Source organism: Rhinichthys klamathensis, unplaced genomic scaffold (genome assembly GCF_029890125.1).
Source record: "Rhinichthys klamathensis goyatoka isolate OS25496 unplaced genomic scaffold, OSU_Roscu_1.1 h1tg000139l_1, whole genome shotgun sequence".
In the NCBI taxonomy this organism is placed as follows: Eukaryota; Metazoa; Chordata; class Actinopteri; order Cypriniformes; family Leuciscidae; genus Rhinichthys; species Rhinichthys klamathensis.
The window spans coordinates 865,356-879,432 of NW_026606674.1; the positions used below are offsets into that span (position 1 = coordinate 865,356).

At 38.8% G+C, this 14,077-nt stretch overlaps 1 protein-coding gene across 1 annotated transcript in view; it reads right to left on the reverse strand.

The window, feature by feature from the left end:
- The window catches only part of tmem178bb (transmembrane protein 178Bb), a 79,214-nt gene that overhangs the window by 9,664 nt on the left and 55,473 nt on the right, over nucleotides 1–14,077 (reverse strand). The gene's annotated exons all lie outside the window — the stretch shown is intronic.

Sequence of the window (14,077 nt, forward strand, 5' to 3'; positions counted from 1 at the left end):
GTTTTTTTTGTTTTGTTTTTACAAAATTTGATTGAAAATTCAAAATAACCATTTAATTTCAGAAAGCTGGATTAACTGAATTAAAAATACAATATAATGAGGTCATGTGATAATCCAGCATATTACTGTATGAAATGTTTATCGTATTTTCGATAGTATTTTTATTACAGTAGGCAGCATACAGTGTTACACAGTATTTTTGTTATTTGTGACCCTGGACCACAAAACCAGTCACAAGTCGCATGGGTATATTTGTGGCAATAGCCAACGATACATTATGGGTCAAAATTATCGATTTTTCTTTTATGCCAAAAATCATAATGTAAAGATCATGTTCCATGAAGATATTTTGTAAATTTCCTACTGTAAATATATAAAACGTTTATTTTTGTGAGTGAATGCATCACAATCGCGAACATAAATGAACAACTTTAAAGGCGATTTTCTCAATGTTTCGATTTTTTTTGCACCCTCAGATTCCACATTTTCAAATAGTTGTATCTCGGCCAAATATTCTATCCTGACAAACCATACATCAATGGAACGCTTATTCATTCAGCTTTCAGATGATGTATAAATCTCAATTTCAAAAAAATTGACCCATGTGACTGGTTTTGTGGTCATTTAGAATTTAATTTAATTCAATTTAATTTACTCCTAAAAGTGCATACTACACAGTATTTTTGTTTTGTATTTTTATTTTTGCACATTGGGTTTCATTGGCTGCATCTGAAATAGCATACTTCCCTACTATAGTAGGCAAAAAACTGTGTGTGACAAAAGAAGTATGTCCAAATTACATTGCAGTGAGATTCTGAAGTGTGCATACAATAGACACTTTACTTTTCTACCCAAAGCCAGGAGAGAAAAAAACTATCCCACGGGAGAGGATTTGTGAATGGCAGTGAAGCGACGATACTGGCGCTGGTAGGTCACATGATAATGACAGCATGGCGAATGTAGTAGGCCTACGTCCAGATTACATTCATATATAGAACATACTTTTTTAGCAGTCGCGTAGTAATACTTATTCAAAATAAGTACCTACTCAAGAGAGTATGCGATTTCGGTTGCAGCCATTGTGTTTTCGTTCATGTGCCTGTGTTTCCATTCAGGTTAGTTTCTGTCTCCTTAGTTACTGAATCCTCCCTGTTTGTTACCTTGGTTACTGATTAGTCCCACCTGTGTCTGGTTTAGTTTTCTGTGTACATTTATACTCCCTATGTTATTCAGCTCACTGTCAGTTATCCTCATTGTCTTTGTCTTTCTGCTCCCCGGTGGTCAGAGTTGCTGTCAGTCTTGTGGGATCTGCCAATCCGGCCGTGTAAAGTGATAGTGTATGTGATAGGGGATGGACTGAGGCTATAGGCTGAGGGAGGTTACAGCTGGACATGGCAATGTCAATAAGAGCTCACTTAGTGACCCACTGTGGGAATTGTTGAGTGACGGACAGCTGGCACTTCAGTCAAGCACTGCGCTGACGTGACGCTATCGACTGGCCATCAGGGAAGTCATCATGTCCTTGAGGACTATGATCGTGCCTGCATATTTTGGCCAGTAAGCAAACCAAAGGATATGGCAAATAAGATGTCCTGTTCACTTTGTTTACACTGAAGGCAAATGTACAATTCAGAAACAGATTTCCAATAGGTTCTTTGTTTTGAGAGGCTGCTCACTGCAGAGCCAATGGGTGTAGCTTGACGTCAATCTTCCCCGTCTCGCTGCATAATGGGAGGAGCTTAAAGGTCCAGCCACACCCTTACCCAATCCCTAAATATTATTAGGTCAAGCTCCACCCATTACGTCCAGAGAGGAGGAGCTGGATGTCATTTGGCTCTGCGGTGAGTTTTCAGGTAGCAGGCATCATATTTTATGTTAAGCATATGTGTTTAATAATGTGTGTATTTCCTGAAGTAGAAATGCAACAGAACCATTAGCAGTGCACCATGATGACGGATTATCAATTTCAGCTGAGGGCAAGTTCTGCATTTAATGATACACTAATGCTTCCTTCTGCTTTAGCTCAGTGTTTCCAATGCCACTTATATAAATGGGAAAAAACTGTTACCCGGAATATGCCATCCATAGTCCTGTTTTACAGTGAAAGGAGCCAATCACTGTTTAGATGCACCAGTCTGAAAATGTTGTATAGAATTTATGCTATCATTGTTATCCGACTTCATTTCTGTTTTGAAAAAGGCTATTGAAATGTAGTTTTGACAAAGTAGATATTAGCTGCTTGGTAATATAAGTGCACTAACCTTCCTTGAAGTACCTTTCAAATGTACCAGAATATTTGTGCAAAATCGTTAATTGTAAAACAATTCTTGTGTAAATTGTTGCATTCAATTTAATACAGCACATTACACTTTATATATATATATATATATAAAAACAATTTACACAGAAATGCATACGTTGAAAATCACTTTAAACACATCTGGCAAACGAAATATATATATGGTGAAAGGCAGTGCTTTGAATCAATATTCAGGCCAGAAAATAAGGTTAGTTAAGTTTATGCTCTGTATGCCTTATAATCTCCTCATGTTCGGCTCAGAGATAAAGATGCTATCAGCAAATAAGATCTGCTTGTTTCAGAGAAGAAAGCAGCATCTGAATTTATGCATGCTGGCTGTGTACTTTGATAAATCAGGGGTCAAATCTTACAGACCAGAAGGTTAAACTGAACAACCACAAACATGCCGTTCTGGAAGCGCAGTAAAAGGATCTATCTAAATCTATATCTCGCCATCAGAACGCTTGCATATACGGTCACCACTGGAATAAGTAAGCGTACAAATTCTGGCTGGACATAACGTCCTCTCTGACCTCAGGACTTCATGCTGCTTAAAAAGAAAGTAATAATACAGGAAATGCATTATAGTGCAGATAAAAAGGACATGCGTGTATGATTAGATGAGTCGTCTATTGAAACTGGCCTTGTGAATAACTCCCGCCAATCACCATTCGCATAGAAAAGAGAACTGAAAGGAAGACTAGCAGAGATGAAAAAATAAAAGTGTTTTTTAATGAAGTGTCGAGGTTGAGCGGTTTAATGGAGCTGATGGCGAGAGCTGGATGACAGCCGTTCATTCAGGCTGCGCCGCACTCCTGTGCATTACATCAATAAAGTGTCGATTTGCGTGACGCCGCAAGAAGGCTCTGGTGACGAAGCATCACGAGTGCTGACAGGCATTGAACACGAGGAGAGGCATGTAACTCTGCACTTTTGAGGCAGACCTTTTGATTTAATTTCCAATGCAACTCAAGAAAAGGCGATAATGCACTGACTGCTTTCAACATGGCTTGAATTGCAATCTGATCAAGTATGCTGCTTCATAAATCGTGCACAACTGGTTTAAAAGCAACATTTGGAGCATCAACTTTTTACTCTTGTCACACAGCATGATTTTTGATGCTCACAGTCCAATGCACAAACATACAGCATTTTATTTTTAATCACACATCAGATAGTTTCAGTTCCAAGAGTGGTACGGAATGGAACCAAATTTAGTTCGGAGTGAAATGTAAAACCTGGATCGGAGCTGGAGCAGAATGATTAGGCATAGGGAACATAATCTGTTTCAGACTAGCTTTCAAGTCTGTGTGTTGCTTGGTAAAAAAAAACAAAGCCTGATGTAAGACATGATGCTGCTGTACATTAGCATACATGAATTACTCGTAGCAGATTATACAGGTCGAGCTGGGAAAGGGGGCGCTAAAAAAATGGCGTTAAAAACCAAACAAACTATTTTATGTTCTTTCTTTATTCAATTACATTTTTTAGATTTTTCGTTCACTATGTGTTAGTTAATAAAAACAAAAACAAACTAGAAATGGAACAAAATATAGCTTTAGTGTTTTAGTTAATGTGCTAAATGATATAATTTGCAAATGTGTAAGGCTGTTGTGGTTTTATAATATACCATATATCTTAAAGTAAAATTAAAGTTCCTGTATTATGCTTTTTCGGATATATTACCTTTCATCCAGTGTGTAATATAGCTGTTTGTGAATGTAAAAGGTCATCAAAGCTTTAAAGATCAAAGTGCACGACAAATAAAGTCTCCTAAAAGTCTCCACATAATTGTCTCCTAAAAGAAATAATCAATTCTGAACTGCCGAAACAGGTCGTCAGCAATTCCAGTCTCACTTCATGTTACATCTATGTAACAATCTATGTATATCTATGTAACAATGTAACAAATTTGCATACTGCCAGCCGGTCTTCATTGGTGGCCTATGCACAACATTTCTTTTGACCAGCCCTCAAATACTGTAGTTATATACAGTGTAGATGAGGCCTGGAAGAGTTTGGTTCGTGTTGCCGACATTTCGCGAAAATGCCGTTTTCAAACGCAAATCCACTTTACATGCTGTTCAAAAGGTTGAGGACTGGCACTGGAATTGATACAGTAAAAAAATGCGTATCACTGTGTGTAAAGCGATTATGAAGCCTTTAGAGCTGAAATTCTGGTATTTCCGTTTCCGACACGCACTGTAAGCGGTCGGCCAATCGGATATATCACAACAGACTGGGCCATCTGACCAATCAGAGCAGAGTAGGCTCTCGGTAAGGAGGGGTTTAGAGAGACTGAATCTTCAAACAAACCGTTTTCAGACTATTTGGGAAATGAGGAGATGCAATGTATATTTTGAGAAAATGTCAGTGTTTTTTTTTTACCTTGAACCCATTGTAGGAAACAAAATTAGGAACCTTTAAAATATCATAATAGGGGCACTTTAATATGTGACCATTTTTATTTTATTTTAATACAATTAAAATGTATTTTAGTTTAGGTTCATTATTTTCCAAATTATATTTCTATAAACTTTCAATTTAATTTACAATAATAACACTGCTCACAATTGTGATGTTCTAAGTATCAGCATTACTATGAATTACCTATAGCCGAATCACAAACATGCTAATATTCAGTACAACAGCACTCTTGCTCGTGGTGTATATTGCTTAATCATCCAAACCTGGTCATGGGTGAGTCTGACAGCAGAATGGCACAGCTATGGAAAATGCTGAGTGAAACCGAGAAGCCTCTGCCAGCTGTCAATCACTGCATTCGTCCCTCATGTGCCTTTTCCACACAGTCATCACAAAATCAACAACAGGGGACAGAACAGGCAAACGCAGAGCTATTGGATGTGACAGCCGTTTGACAATGTTTATGCAGATGTAAAAGCTCTGTCGCGCTCGCGTAAGCAAGGCTACGTGTTGCGATGCGCTCGCAACCACAAACGTGCTTGCCGCTAGGGGCTTAAAGGCAAATACATCCTGGTCAGTCACCTTCCCTCCTCTTCACTGCCACTCATTCCCGTTTGTATCCCATGATGACGGGTGAGGGAGCTGCATGCTCTTTGTTTCATATTGGGATTATGGGACGGCACATTTGCATGCTGCTGTCAACTGGACCGACGCATGATCGCTCGCACACGGCAGTGGATTTGCATACTGAGCATCAGGCTAAGCCGAAAGAAATGATGGGAGGGAGAAAATTCTGCCGACAGAGAGATTGCTAATATCTGCACTGCTCTTAAGCCTAAAAATGGATCAAATATATTTAACCCTCTAGTGCACAATTTTGCTTTTGTGTAACACTTTTAACACCTTTTTTTTTCTTGAGGTGGCACCAGTGACAGTTCTGACACTTCTTCTTAAGACTGGGAGTCATGATACTCTAGTGATGTAATTTTATAGTATGCGTGTGGGGCCGGGTTCAAATCCTCTATATATATATATATAAATATGTTGGTAACACTTTAGTTCAGGGTCCAATTCTCACTAGTTGCTTATTACTAGGATATTGGCTGTTTAGTAGTACTTATAAAGCACATATTATGCCTTATTCTGAATGACCATATATTCTACATCCCTTAATCCTACCCAATACCTAAACTTAACAACTACCTTACTAACTATTAATAAGCAGTAATTAGGAGTTTATTGAGACAAAAGTCTCTAATTGGACCCTAATCTAAAATGTGACCAAAAATTTCCAACGTGATGTGGAAATATAAGTGACCAAAGATTTCCTAACGTGTGCTATAGAAGATTGAACCTATTAAAAGAGGGCAGATCCAAAGTAAGAGAAATATACAGTACATCAAGCTTTTTCAGGTCATCTAGTCTGATCCCGATCCGTGAGGTTTAACGTCATGATAGATTCTGTATTCACCATCTGTGGTGTTTCCTCGCTTGTTCAGACAAGAATGAGGTTAAGCATAATGCTTAGATTTAAATCCTGTTGGAGGCATTTTCTGTACTGTGTATCATGCTGTGTATCGTGGTTGTTTAGAGAGAGCAGATCTGGTCTTGTGCGCACTGAGGCTCTGCGCCATTCGAATGTGCAAGTTTGAAGCGACCGACTGTGCATCCGTTTACTCATCGTTTTACAGTAATTGTAAGGTTAAGATGTCTGTGCATGGCATTCAGATGCACAGTGTGACTTTTAACACAATGTGTCAAGCTGTCAATGCAGAAAGCTCAGCAATCTCATGCAAAAAACAAATAGGTACAAACAACGCAATGCTTTGAAACTAGGCTTTATCTGACATTCAGGCAAATTGCATATGAACACAACACACACTCTCACTCAATAGATCAGCTAAAAGCCCAAAGGACGATCTGCCCTGCGGTGTGTTTAAATGGCTTTGTCTCTCTCCTGTCTGTGTGCTAAACTGTCACCTCCTCTCTCAGTTGGCATCCCCCATAGTGCAGTCTGGCTCCATCACAGCACAGCTTTAAAGCAGGACGGCCAAAGCCCACAGGACCGAAAGACACGAAGGGTGTGAGATGGGAGGGAGGACTGCGGAATCAGGGAGACAGAAGCTTTTACATTCACAAAAATTAGCATGGCGCCTTGGTTTCTGCGAGCACAGTGTGGCTGTTGACCAATCAAGGAAATTTGGTCGAGAGCCGTGTGGTTTCATGCATTCGCAGCTGGCAGGTGGCTTGTCTCCTTTTCTTGTGTGATCTTTTAAAAAGGAAACTGAAAGTCAATTGAATCTGAGTTCCCAGAGGATTTTATTTTATTTTTTGCACATAAATGCCTCTTTCATAGCTCAGGAGACTTAAAAGATTAGTTCATCCAAAATTAAGAAGTCAGTATTTAGTCATACTCCCGTCGCTCTAGACATGTCTGCTTTTTTTTCTGTGAACAAAACCAATTTTGTTTTTGAAGAATAATCATTTTTTATTTTATTTTTATATTTTATATTTATTACTGTGCCTTAATTGTATTTATTTTTATTTTTTGCTTCTTACTATATTGGTCCCTTTTAGGATATTGTGTTTGGACTAAAACCAGTGAAATGAAATTCATGCATTATTTCAAGTTGGCCCCATGAACCTCTTGTCACCCCTCTCACCTCTTAACTTTTACTCTGAACCATCTCTGATGACCACTTGACTTGCAGTCAACTATTCACCTTTAGTCAGACTTCAAAAGTCCCAAGTGTCCATTGAGGTTTTTGATGCCTGATGAAAAATTACAAGTGCTAAATAATAAACATTATTAAATGCAAATTTAATGTGGGGATCATTGGAAAGAGGTTTTTATTTAAGGATCTTATTAAGGTCTGGAAGGAAGATGTTGTTGTTGACAAAATAATTTTTAGTTATTTAGGTTGTACAACAACCTAGGACAAAGTGAACAATCACTTTGTTTTTACTAGGGATGTGTCAATACAATTGCATATTAATATTGTGATACTATTTCTCACAGTATTGCATTAATACTTCATATACTTGTATCGGTATTTCTATTTGTTTGTTCAGTTATATAATTCCCTACACTTAAAGGATTAGTTCACTTTAAAAAAAACTTTTGCTGATAATTTACTCACCCCCATGTCATCCAAGATGTCCATGTCTTTCTTTCTTCAGTCGAAAAGAAATTAATGTTTTTGATGAAAACATTCCAGGATTTTTCTCCATATAATGGACTTCAATGGTAGCCAAACGGTTCAAGGTCTAAATGACCGTTTCAGTTCAGCTTCAAAGGGCTTTAAACGATACCAGACGATGAATAAGGGTCTTATCTAGCGAAACGATCGGTCATTTCAAAAATAAATAAAAAAGTTAAAGTTTTATAGGTACAAATGCTTGCCTTGCGAACTCTCCTGTTCGAACTCGTTCATCAAAATGAACGAATCTTTTTTCGAGTCAATGACTCGAAAAAAGATTTGTTCATTTTGATGAACGAGTCAATGACTCGAAAAAAGATTAGTTCATTTTGATGAACGAGTTCGAACAGGAGAGTTCGCAAGGCGAGCATTTGTGCCTATAACACTAACTTTTTTATTTATTTTTGAAATGACAGATCGTTTCTCTAGATAAGACCCTTATTCATCGTCTGGTATCGTTTAAAGCCCTTTGAAGCTGCACTGAAACGGTCATTTAGACCTTGAACCGTTTGGCTACCATTGAAGTCCATTATATGGAGAAAAATCCTGGAATGTTTTCATCAAAAACATTAATTTCTTTTCGACTGAAGAAAGAAAGACATGGACATCTTGGATGACATGGGGGTGAGTAAATTATCAGCAAAAGCTTTTTAAAAAGTGAACTACTCCTTTAAAGGGCATATTGCAGGTTAGAGGACCCAACGAGTCAATGTATAGAAAAATAATGTAGGAACTAGATTTTCTTTAAAATATACTTATAAATACGCTACAGAAGCTTCTGGAGTCGTTTTTGTGAGAACATTTTACTTCCGCGTCTGAAAATGGGCGTGGCGGGCGTGACGTAACGGGCGGGAGAGCGGTTGATTCAAACAACAGGAAAACAATGGATCGCAATGACATTTCGGACGCTGAGGAAGTACTTACTCGTATGACGGACCACAGCCATACAATTATGAGCCTGCTATGCTGCCAAGAGAGCAGGACAGGCCAGGACTAATGTCAGACAGAACGGTCAGAGACACCATGAGTTGTGGTGTGAGAACCAGTGGAGAATAGGACAGGTGTCTTGGTGAGAGACGTGCTTATAGATATACACGTTCGCTAACGATATACACTGTGCTCACAATATATTGTACAGATTATTACCATCGTATATCAGGCCAGCAGACATTAGTATTTTTAGGGTAGATTTATACTATTAAATGTATAAAAACTATACTTGAGTATATTTCTATTGTACTAAAAACATACCCAAGTACATTTTTAATACATATTTTTCACCTGGGTTATAACATAAACAGAAAATTAAAGATTTGAATATTTAAACAACCTGAGTAATTTTGTTTTTCAATTACAAGTTGCCTCTATTTAAGGCATGACTACCTATATCACACTATTTCATGCCATTGGTACAGTATTAGACGATCAATATTTTTCCTTCAGCATCCCATGTTGAACTCCATCATATATCGCCGGGATGATAATCCTCCGATCTGAAGTGAACGCTACACACGACCGCGTTTCTCGAAGCCGATGCGGAAGAGAAATCCCGTCTCTTCACCTGCACAAACCCCACCAGGCACGAAAGATATACAACAACATCGTCCCTTTTCTTGTTATGGAAACCTGTGGACTCGATGTCCTGACAGGCCGGAGTTTTTGCAACCTCCACAAACAATAATTTACCATGACGATGATAAATTAAAATACAAAAACTAACGAAAACACACTGACTCACGGCCGCTCTCACTGAATACCAGCCTACTCTGCACTGAGCCGAGGCTGAGGCTCCCATAGACAGTAAAAGAAATGGACACAGCGACCCCATAGACTTCAACGGAGAAAAGTGAAGTCAAATAGAAGCACTCACTTCCTGATTGCCAAGCGCACTGCGCATGCTCAAACTGAGCTTGAAGACGTAGTTGTGACGTGAGCAACCTGACTGACAGTTGAACGTCTTCTAGTAGCGGTGCCAAGAGGAATCTGAATCATTCCCTTCTAAATCTGTCAGAGGCGGAGATCGTGAGTATTAGCTGTTCATGAGCTCGCAGCAGGAGCAACTTTATGACTCTCTATGGGCTTCTCCCTTGACTTTATGCCTCCACGTCCCCCGATTGTGCGCGAGCTTCTACTTCTGTCTTTACGGTCATTTCTCTTCTATGCGACAGAGAGTCGCGTGTTATGACGCAATCGTTAGCCTATTTTTACAAAAACTGCTTCTACGGGGCCACAACGTAAGATACAAGGTAATGGAGCATTTTATACATTGTCGTGTTTCTTTAGAAATAAATAATGGACAAATGGAGTCTTTAAACGTCTCAGATGTAAAGTTATTCGCTGTCAAAGTGACGCAAAAATGAATGGGAGTCAATGGAATGCTAACAGCAGGTGAAGGCTTGTTAGCCAATGGCGGCGCCCGGGGAGACTTCAGTTTCCGGCTGGTGGATTATCCCCTTGCCTATTATCATAGACAGTAAAAGAAATGGACAGAGCGATCTCATTGGAACTCAGTTGAGACAGTTGAAGCCCACTTTTAGCGATTTTTGAGAACTTCCGTTCCTGACGCGCAGACTCAAACCGACTCAAACTAAGCTTGATGACGTGAGCAACCTGTCTGACAGACGTTAATCTTCTAGTAGCTGTGCGTGAAAACTGCCAACGTTAATCTTGCAGAGACGGGGAACTTGAGCAAAGAGTTATTTGGCGTGAGTGAGCAGGAGTAAGAATTCCGTTGCTTTTATGGACTCATTATTTATGGGCTTCTCCCTTGACGGGACGTCCCCCCGATTGCCTGCGAGCTTCTCCTCCTGTCTGTACGGTAATTTCTGTACAGCGCGACAGAGAGTCGAGTGGTTATGACGCAATCGTTAGCCTATTTTTACTAAATCTGTTTCTACGGGGCCATAGTGTAACATAGAAGGTAATGGAGCCCTTTATACATTGTCGTGTTTCTTTAGAAATAAATAATGGACAAATGGAGTCTTTAAACGCCTCAGATGTAAAGTTATTCGCTGTCAAAGTGACGCAAAAATGAATGGGAGTCAATGGAAATGCTAACGCAAGTGAAGTTCTGCTACAACATGGCGGCACCCGGCCGGCTTCAACTTCCGGTCGATGGATTACCCCCTTGCCTATTATACGTTTGGTTAGGATTAGTATGGCAAGCCAAGAGGTTCAGAATTACGCCATAAATTAATCGCGTTTACAGCCAAACCCTGTCAAATTAAGCTTGATGTGTATATTGCCTAATTGCAAGCTTGTTCAGAAATGGTGACAAAAACGTAAAAAATAACGGCTTTTCCATCATTATTGAACATCATTATAGGATTATTAGGTTGAATGAGTTAGGATTAACTGTTTTATTAATCATTAGAATATAGACATTAAGAGATTAAATTGTTATGCAAGTACTTTTACTTTTAATACTTAAAGTACATTTAAAATCAGGTACTTTTTACTTAAGTAGCGTTGTCATTGTGGTACTTCTACTTTCACTAAAGTAAATATGTCTCTGGTTATTTGTACTTTTACTTAAGTACTGAGATTCAGTACTTCCTCCACCACTGTATTTTAGTATTATTTATATACTATTATAGTATTTATTCATTTTGATTTAGCTTTTATTTTATCTTTACCATTTTAATTTAAGTTATGCTTTTGTCATTTTTATTAGTTTATTTACTTCTATTTAGCTTTATTTTTTATTTCAGTTTTAGCAATTCTAGTACATCAACTTTAGCAGCATTAGTTTTCATCTAATATTTAGATTTCTATATTATTTCAACTTATACAAATTAACAATAAAACATATTTAAATAGTTTTAGCTGTAGTTTTAGTTAACAATAACAAAATTACTGGACAAAAGCGAAGTAAGCGTGTGAGAAAGATAAATGATGCTGCAGTTTCAGGTATGATCTAATTTTGATATTGTGCAGCATTGAATTATGATTTTTGTTTCATCATGTTTATTGTATAATGAAGTAGTTGGTGATACCCAGTCCTAGTTTGGAATGAGTTGAAAATAATTTTTATGGTAAATTGCAACAAGCCACAGACACTTATTTTGTATTTTATCCAAAATATTCCTTTAAATTTGCTTGTTTAATTCACTTTAAATACCCATCTGTACCTCTTATATTTCTTATATATAACCACATTTGCCTGGGCCTTATGTCACATGTCACTGAGTCACCTGATTGGCTAAACCACGCAAGCAATAAGCAGTGTTGAGGATCTGTGGGTTGCTATTGTGTTGGCGGCTGAAGCTGAGAAAGGAACTATGGGAAGAGTGCAGCGGGGCAGTGTCACTCAGCTTGTCATATTTTATAACAGAGGTGAGAGACACTGACACCGGTGCGAATGATTTGTCACCGGCTGTGCAGGTGTGAAAACCCACCAGCGTCTCATGACAAGCGCTATGTGGCAACGTCCCTCAACCCTGTAACTGAACAGCCCTGCATTCCTCATATAACAAGATGCATTATATTAGGATTGTGGGCGTGGCCAGACTTAAGACCACGCCCACAAGCAATGACATCATGCACAAGTATTTGTATCAGGCACAGGAACAGGATTTCTGAGATGGGCAGCGATGTTATTTTGGTTCCTTTAGTCATCACTTCAACACATTTCTCTTGTATTGATGATTTTTCTTTTTTATTTATGCACTTTGAAGTATCTGGTACACCAGTTGGTTTGTGGTATCTCTTATGGAGTTAAGATATGTGTAGCTAGCTGCCAATAGGGTACGCATAAACTAACACATTCAGCCCTCATCTTGCCTGCAACACCTTTGCGTTATAAGCTATACCAAGGGATGTTGGGTTGAATTTTAAGCGGAAACTTAAAACGCATTCCCTTAGCAGTGGTGGCTCTATCAATAAAAGAAGGGAAGCATCCAAAACACTGTTTTCTGCTGTTTCTGTTCTTTTTGAGATGTGAGGCAGCGGTGACCTTGGGCGTTCCAGACTGTCCCTCGACTGCGTGCACTGAGCTGATAAGACGCCAACCGCTGACGCTCGTTCCTCCAAACACCAGCCACAAGCTCCAGTAGAGTTAGGATATTTCCATCTCAGAGGGAACAAGCGAGAGAGAGATGATGAAGCTGTAAGACTTCTCAATGAGATGCCAGTGGAGGCCAGACAGCCGTGTCCAGCCGAAATGACTTTGTTTGGTGTCTTGCTGTTTTAACTAGGAAATTGGTCCTTATTTTCAGCTCACAACGGTGACTCTATGTTTGAAACAATCTGTCTGTATCAAGGAGGTCTATAATACCTGGAGAAAGTAATGTTAGCTTTTTCATTGATCTCCATTTCTTTGGCTTGCGTGAAACCCCCCAGAAATTTGACAACGGTTTACTCCCATTTTACAGTTTTTTTTAACTGGGCCATGCTAACCAGCTGAACCTTAACCCAATGATCAGGACATACAACAATATCTGTGATTTAGATTTTTCGTTGTTTTTGTTGGGGGAAGGAAAGGATTTTTTTTTTGACTGTCCAAATGTGTTCCCTGTTGAATTCAACTGGGATTGGACATGTAGGTCAAAAGTCTTCAGGGTTTGGCGTCTGTGGCACCAAGCTGAAGTCTAATAAAGACTATGGCTTTACCATATACAGATTACTAGGAGGGGAGAACCTGTAGTATATTTATTGTGAGGTGCAGACAGACATGTCTTTGTTCTTGTCTCCTAGCCTCAGAAATCCCCATCATCTACCAAATATAATCTGATTAAAACCAAACAAGTCTGTATCTACTATATACACGAAGCATCCGTGTTTCGCATTGGTAATCTCGAGTCTCTGTGGCCTAAATCAAGCAGTCATAATCCCTAATCCAGAGATCGTTTTCTGCCTGCTATATGGACAAACAATGCATTCATATATAATAGCAGAGCAGGGAAGGGCTTTTGATGACTCATGTGCTCCAAGTGTGCTTGTACAAATAGGCACAGAGGACAAACACCAAATACACAACAAATACACACCACATTTAGCGCTTCAAAGCCGAAACAGTCTTTTGTTTGTGTTTTTGTTTGCACATTTTGTCTGTTAGGGGCTGTTCAAACTGAATTTTTTTTTTTTTTTTTTTTAAACAACACTGGTGCAAGACGATGAAAAAACATCATCAGAGGCATTAGTCTTGCATGTTTAC